This window comes from Littorina saxatilis, linkage group LG10 (assembly GCF_037325665.1).
Source record: "Littorina saxatilis isolate snail1 linkage group LG10, US_GU_Lsax_2.0, whole genome shotgun sequence".
Taxonomy (NCBI): domain Eukaryota; kingdom Metazoa; phylum Mollusca; class Gastropoda; order Littorinimorpha; family Littorinidae; genus Littorina; species Littorina saxatilis.
Genome location: NC_090254.1, coordinates 34,024,995 through 34,033,380, shown reverse-complemented (window position 1 = coordinate 34,033,380; position 8,386 = coordinate 34,024,995). Strand labels below are relative to the sequence as shown.

Below are 8,386 nucleotides of genomic sequence, written 5' to 3'. Positions count from 1 at the left end.
TGAAATGAACAAGCGACTTTCATCCTTGTCAAAAAAGTGATTTTGATGCAATGTACAGTCAGTCTGTTTTTTAAGTGGGTATAGTTGGGAAGTGTCAAGTGGGTGTGATTTCCTCTGATACGAGTGGATGAGCGAAGCATGCAGGACAGATCAAAAGTTGTTGTCTATATTTCCCCATCTCCCCCCCCCCCCCACCCCCGCTTGTCTGATTTATTAATGAGATCTTCTGTGCCAAGATTCTGATAGGATGTGTGAAAGCTCTCTGCGTTTCTAGTTAAATTTTGATTGTGCTTGTCCATGCTTCAGTTTGAAAGAGAACGTTGCCAGACACGGAAGAGAGTAGACATGTTTTATTTTGTTAGTGGACCCCACATAACAACACAAGATGAAGTAAACAACAAACTGCATGTCGGTCAATATGTGGCCACCCAGTCCGGTATAGGCAAAGTGGATGTGGGAAGGTAGAGAAAGGAATAAAGATCATTGCCATGCCAGTGGCTGCTGATGTTGTGTAGTATTTTTGGATTGGATGGAGAGAAAGACTTGTCTGTCATTGTGTTTGTTTGTGTGTCCATGGTGATAGTCACATGAACAGGTCACCAAAGTATCTAATGACATTATTTTTTCAACCTGCTGCATGTCTACGCATTCACAGAGCTGCCAACTGCTACGCTAAGCGAAAGATTGCTACTCTGAAACAAATAATCACAAACATGGAACCGTTCCCTCTTTTTTGTCAGTCCTGGTACTCATTTTTGCTTTCCACACAGTAAGTGTAGTGGTCACAAAATCAGTCATTAAACATCGTCTGCACTGAAAAGTGTCACTGCAGATGCTCTCTAATGGCCATTTTATGTTCCGGCATATGTCTGATCTTGTGCAAGAGGGCATAATTGCGGATGTGGGAATACATTTGTTAAAACACTATTTGCTACTCAAAAAATTTAAAAAAAATCTTATATTGCTCCTCTTGAGGTTTCACAAGAGTTGGCGGAAGGTCTGTGTAAATGACAAACTCTCTCTCACCCCCTCTCTCTCTCTCTCTCTCTCTCTCTCTCTCTCTCTCTCTCTCTCTCTCTCTCTCTCTCTTTCTCCTCTCCCTCTCCCTCTCCCGCTCCCTCTCTCTCTGTCTCTCTCTCTCTCTAGTCTCTGTCTCTCTCTCTCTCTGTCTCTCTCTCTCTCTCTCGCTCTCTCTCTCTCTTCATGCAGGTCGGGGTTGAAGGGTACATGTGCTCGGATCTTGTAAAATAGAGAGCTACGGTTTGTTGTCAGCGTACACTAATTACTAATTTGGGTGGACTTTTCTTTAAAATTTGATGTTAACATCAGTATTAGTTTGTGTTTTCGAATTAGCATATCTTTTAATCTCGTCTGAGCCACGATCATTTCGTGACCTCACAGCTCTCAGTTTTAAAGCATTGCCGGCTGAGCAGGGTTTGATTGTACTTTTCTGGCGCCTATCCTTTCTTTTTTGGCAGTTCAGGCAAAAGACGTAAGGGAAATCACTCTGTTTGGCTACTGCTGCCATTTGTCACGTGAGCAAACGCCATTCGCTGACATTGAAGAGCAAGTGAATTATTTGTGCTATCACTGTGTACTCAAGCTACCAGTGACTTCTTTTACAGTCGGTGTTATAAGTAGAGGTCACACGCCGAATCTCAGTGGATTTGAAACAGGTAAGCCTAGCGCCTTCTCATCAGCGTTTGGGGGCCAGATACCAGTGTGAGAGCCTCAGTAGTTTGTATCCAGTTTTTAACATTGTATTTGTAACATAGCATTTTTAACTGCTTGGAAAGCCTACATTCTAGGGCAAACGGACTAAAACCGCAAGTACAGCAGCAAGAAGACCAGCTGGAGTTGTACACTATATCCACCTTATGTACAGTGAACTTTGAAGACTTTTTTTTTATATGCGCACACCCAAAAACGTCACGTTGATAGTCGTCGTCGGCTCCTGTGGTTTCATTACGTGCAGCTATCGGGAGGGCGTTAGACTGAATGTTTCTCCGCCTAGTTCCAGCGGTTCTTGAGTGAGAGATTCTTGTCTAGATCTTGCAACTGAAGCAGATTTGTGATGTTATTCGATCAATTTTACCCAAAATTCGATGTATTCAAAATCGCAGTAAGCGGTTACGTCCCATTCCCATGAATAAGAAAAGAAATATTTTGTGTTGAAAGTCAAAATACCATTTCTGATCACAAATTAGAATCCAAGATGGGAATGAATACATGGTTCACAGTACGATTAACAGCAATTTGGATGGGAGTCAGTATTGAGTTTGTGTGAGATAAACAACGCACTGGCTATACGCACTCGGAGTGTATATAGGACCTGACCACTGTATACACTCCGGCTTTAACTTCCGGTCACGAAGCGAATTTGCCATTCGACACCACTTTGCGATTGGAACGCAGAGCAGTTGATTATAAGAGTTTAAAGAAACGAAAACAATCTGATGCTGCACGGCCTTTGCTGTGACGTAGATTGCATTTTCGACACTGAACCGCATCAACACTCGGAGCGTCATTCGACGCCATTTTGCGAAGGTACGCTTCACTTTCGATTCATGGTATCAAAGTATGCTGGGAACAAACACACACACGAAACTGATGCTTCATGGCAGTTTATTGTCAGAGTTTGGAACACACTTGGAGTGTGTATCGACCTAGAAACGGTTGTATACTATGTGAATGTACATTATTTGCGAACCCTCAACACTCCGAAAAAGAGATAGCGGAAGTCCATACGCCAGGCTGATTTTTCATTGGCTACTTCCTAACGACTTGTTAGGGGGCATTTCATTGGCTACAGATTTGTAACAGAGCTTTTCATTGCCGGAGTGTATACAGACTTATCGATCCTGTATACACTCTGAGTGCGTATAGCTTTTGCCGATAAGCAAAGCCGTCTGACATCCTCCCTATAGCTGCTAGTTTCTTTTGATTTTTAGAAAGGTCTGTTTCTGTTGTGCGAAGCGTTTTAGCGCTGTATGGCACGGACTTTGCATGCCTAAGCTAGACTGTACATTTGACTTCCTTAATCCAACGGTCTTGATCTATGTTGACGAATGGGTATCTATGAAAACTAAATAGATAATGATGAAGACCAGAAGTCTCAACTCCTGCAACTTGGAGAAGGTGATGCAAACCACTCGCTGATTAAAATTTATTTAATTATTTGGCATAGTTTCAGAGCTGTTTTGAGCAAATTATTGCAGGTGTTTCTAAATTACAGTATAGTGTCAGTGAATGTCCCTTGAGTTTTTGAAGGTCCAAATCGTCGGAAAACTCTCCAAAATGACGGCTTAGACTATATATCTTTAAGATTATGGCAGGTTTTACAGTATTGCATGGCTGACATAGCAAAAGCGTTTGTTGGCTAATATATCAATCAATCAATCAATATGAGGCTTATATCACGCGTATTCCGTGGGTACAGTTCTAAGCGCAGGTTATTTTATTTTTTTTTTTAATTTTATGCAATTTATATTGCGAACATATTCAAGGCGCAGGGATTTATTTATGCCGTGTGAGATGGAATTTTTTTTACACAATACATCACGCATTTACATCGGCCAGCAGATCGCAGCCATTTCGGCGCATATCCTACTTTTCACGGCCTATTATTCCAAGTCACACGGGTATTTGGGTGGACATTTTTACATTTAGTCAAGTTATGACTAAATGTTTTAACATCGAGGGGGGAATCGAGACGAGGGTCGTGGTGTATGTGTGTGTGTGCGTGCGTGCGTGTGCGTGCGTGCGTGTAGAGCGATTCAGACCAAACTACTGGACCGATCTTTATGAAATTTGACATGAAAGTTCCTGGGTATGATATCCCCATACGTTTTTTTCATGTTTTTGATAAATGTCTTTGATGACGTCATATCTGGCTTTTCGTGAAAGTTGAGACGGCACTGTCACGCCCTCATTTTTCAACCAAATTGGTTGAAATTTTGGTCAAGTATTGTTCGACGAAGCCCGGACTTCGGTATTGCATTTCAGCGTGGTGGCTTAAAAATTAATTAATGACTTTGGTGACTTTGGTCATTAAAAATCTGAAAATTGTAAAAAAAAAAAACAATTTTATAAAACGATCCAAATTTACGTTCATCTTATTCTCCATAATTTTCTGATTCCATAAACATATAAATATGTTATATTTTGATTAAAAACAAGCTCTGAAAATTAAATATATAAAAATTATTTTCAAAATTAAATTGTCGAAATCAATTGAAAAACACTTTCATCTTATTCCTTGTTGGTTCCTGATTCCAAAAACATATAGATATGATATGTTTGGATTAAAAACACGCTCAGAAAGTTAAAACGAAGAGAGGTACAGAAAAGCGTGCTATCCTTCTTAGTGCAACTACTACCCCGCTCTTCTTGTCAATTTCACTGCCTTTGCCATGAGCGGTGGACTGACGATGCTACGAGTATACGGTCTTGCTGCGTTGCATTGCGTTCCGTTTCATTCTGTGAGTTCGACAGCTACTTGACTAAATGTTGTATTTTCGCCTTACGCGACTTGTTATCTATGCCAATACAATTGTGCCAGGAAAGACCCTTTTGTCAATCGTGGGATCTTTAACGTGCACACCCCAATGTAGTGTACACGACGGGACCTCGGTTTTTCGTCTCATCCGAAAGACTAGCACTTGAACCCACCACCTAGGTTAGGAAAGGGGGGAGAAAATTGCTAACGCCCTGACCCAGGGTCGAACTCGCAACCTCTCGCTTCCGAGCGCAAGTGCGTTACCACTCGGCCACCCAGATTCCCCCCATGTTAAGACCTACATGGCTTATATTCGACAAAGATATAAATAGAGGTACAGTACCACTGTCCTGGTCTCTTGTCTCCTGTTTCAGCCAGGTATCACTGTGAGTGCTGACTGCACCTTGTCCTTTCAATGGCTGCACTGTATCAAATGTTTCTCCTGGTTCCTGTTTTGGGCAATGGCATTCTGCTTGCTGATTCAACATACCTGAAAGCAGAAGCAGGCAATTTCAAAAGCAACACTCAATAGTCTAAACTGTGTCAAGTCCCCAACACACCACCCCAGCTGGCAACCACAATATATTGGTCAGCCAGACCGTTTTGTCTACTACCCCCTCCAAACCCTTCCTTCAAAAGGTGTGAAGCCAGTCCCAGGCCATATTGTTGACTAATATTTAAACAAAAAAAATTGTTTGTTTATGTATTTTTGGTTATTTGTGGTGGTTTGTATGTTAAAAAAGAGACAGAAAACACTAAGATTTATTGAAATAAAAATTGACTTCACAAGAGTGTCATCGATAAACTGTGTGCTATCATTCAATTTGCGACAGACATCATTTCCCGAATTTTTTGCCTGCTGTAAAAGGGCCGAGCAGAGTTCATGGAAAAATTTGTTCAAGCAATTCCATGGAAATGTGAGATGGACGGTGAAGTTACCGTAAGACCTGCCTTATACATAGCTCATGATTTAGTAGCAATTAAGCACTCTAATTTTGCAGAACCTGCCCCTGTAAGTATAATTAACAAGTCATTTAAGACTTTTGAATCCCGCAGTGGGGCACTGCGGTTATGAAATTAAAGGCCCCTCCTGTTTTTGGAACCGCAGGAGCTTTCTAGTTTGCTGTTAGGTAGATTTTTGGTTCCTCTTTCCTGTCATGCTCTCTTTTTCTTCATGAATTCTTTTCTTTTTTCTGCCTTCTTGCTCATTCACCTGTATTTTTTCCAAAAATCTCTTCTCTTTCCGCTTGTCTCGCGATTCATGTATAGTTTAATCTGTTAGTGTTCTGATGTAAGTCCAGCAGTAGATAGGTTAAGCCTATTTTAACATACTGGAAACTGGTAATCTTCCAGTAGGTATTAATTTAGTTTTACTAAAGCCTGCTGGGACACAAGTAATGGGTTAGTGCATTTGTAAACAGGAATCGCTTGACAAGTGGCCCCTTCATCCCCCCTTCCTCGTCCTGATATGGCTCTGCGTAGTCGGCTGGACGTTAAGCAACAAATAAACAAACAAACAAATAAGACTTTTGAAGTCACAAAATGAACTGTATGAATGATTTCCGTGTTTTTTTACATGGGTTTTAAGAACAGAAACATCATTAAAACTGCCATTTTTAATCAAGGGAGGCAACTCTGTTGTGTAAATGATGTCCCTTGGTTTATCAAAAACATCTCGGGGTATCACTTGGGAGAATCTATATTTATATACGGCTTCTGTCTGTCTGTCTGTGTGTTCGCCATGCACGGCCAAAGTTCTCGATGGATCTGCTTCAAATTTGGTGGGCATATTCAGGTAGACCCCGGACACAATCTGGTCGATGAAAATTGTTAGCACGTGCTCTCAGCGCGCAGCGCTGAACCGATTTTGGTTTTTCTGTACATCCATTCTCAGTAACTCTTCCTTATCTTCTCCAGTGTTTTGCGCGTTTATCTCCCTTCCTTCGTACGGTGCGCTGGCGAAGCCGGCGTACACCTGGCGAAGCCAGGTATTCGGCTGTACTTCTTCCCGGCGAAGCGGGTATTCATCTAGTTATATATACATGTACATTGTATTTGTTCTGAACGGCTTTATACATGCACACATACAGTCACATACACCACCACCCTTGTCACAATTCCCCGTCTATGTTCAAACATTTAGTTCTTCTTCTTCTTCGTCGTTCGCTAGAAAACATTTAGTCAAAAGCATGATTTTACTTTAAGCAGGCTTTCTACTGTGTCCAAACACTTTAGTGTGTGTGAGCGAAAGAGAAATCTTTTCTCTGCTTCTTTAAACTGCTGAACATTGTTGTTCCCACAGCAATGATTCGAACGCTGATCAACCATGAACCTACAACACCTTGGAGAGTGAGCTGCTATGATCAGCCAACACCTTGATCAGTGAGCTGCTATGATCTGCCAACGCCTTAATCAGTGAGCTGCTATGATCGCCCAACACCGTGAAGAGTGAGCTGCTATGATCTGCCAACACCTTGATCAGTGAACAGTCAGCACCTTGAACTGTCAGGAACCATGGCTTCTCCAAACAGCATGGAGGAAGGAGACTCCGCTCTTCTCTCAGATGTCAAGATAGAGATTGATGTCGCAGAAGAGTGTTGGCACATCACTGAAACACGCCCCTATGGTAAGGTTCATAAGATCAGGTGAATGAAACACGTGATGGGGAGGACCTTCCTTCTGTTTTGGGGAGTGGTGGTGGTCAAATGACATTATTGGTGACGACCCGTCTTGAAAGCACTTCAATCCTGGACACTACCGCCTGGTGGGTTAAGAGTGGCGATTTTTTCGATCTCCCAGGTCAACTTATGTGCAGACCTGCTAGTGCCTTATCCCCCACACGCAAGCACAAGACCAAGTGCGCACTGAAAAGATCGTGTGGTTTATGTCATTGTCAGAGTTCGATGTGTTAAAGAAACACGAAAATACCCAGTATGCTTCCCCTCGAAAGCGGCGTATGGCTGCCTAAATGGCAGGGTAAAAACGGTCATACACGTAAAAACCCATTAAATTACATATTCTTACTCCGAATCACATAAAAGCATTGACGCAGTCTAACATGCTAAGATCTGAAAAGGCTACCCGTATTAAAGAATTTTAAAGGGAAGCAACCCAACACAAAAAGTGTAAACACAGGCAAGGTAATGACTGTCTACCCGGGGAGTTACCTCCCATCCGGGGTTACATGACGTCACTTCCCCTGTAAACACCACGTGTAGCTCATACGACATTTCAGCCTACACTTGGAAGGTCGTGAACATTTTGGCTCCGTGAGTGACTGCTTGCAGGTGTTTTTTGGGCACCCACCGGTCACCTAACCCGTCTTTTGGCTTGCCACTACGTTTTTGGTGAGCTCTTTCCAATTTTGTCTTATTGTTGACAGGAATTTTCATTGTTATTGACAAATTTTCGTCCTTGTTTGGACTTGTTAAAATTTTTTGCTCAGTAACTTTGTGTTGTGCTGTGTTTTGCGCGTTAGTCATTATGGCTGATAGCGATAAGAAACGCGGTAAGGGTGATGCCAAGGGCCGGATTAAGGCAAAGTCTTCCTCAGATAAACCTCTGCCTAAAAGTTCTCCGCTCGTTTTGGTTTCTGACAAAGATAAAAACGTACTCTTGTCGGTTCCCATTTCTGCCCCCGTTAGCCTTAATGCTGGGGGGCAGCCTAGCATTCCCGTTACAACTGTGTCTGTGTCAGCTCGCCCGGTCGCAGTTTCTAGCGCGGGGCAAGCTGACATGGTTTCGTCGATTTTGCGTTCGCTGGTTCCAGAAATTCGTACCCTGGTGCGTGACGAATTACACCGAGCCACGCCGGCTCTCAGCGCTCCGCTTTCATCGGCAGTGGGTGGCGTTCACTCCTTGGCATCTTTTGTGTGCCTGTCGGAGACG

At 42.6% G+C, this 8,386-nt stretch overlaps 1 protein-coding gene across 6 annotated transcripts in view; it reads right to left on the bottom strand.

Moving 5' to 3' along the window:
- LOC138978648 (protein split ends-like) overlaps positions 1-8,386 on the bottom strand; it is a 94,553-nt gene that overhangs the window by 16,849 nt on the left and 69,318 nt on the right. The window lies entirely within an intron of this gene.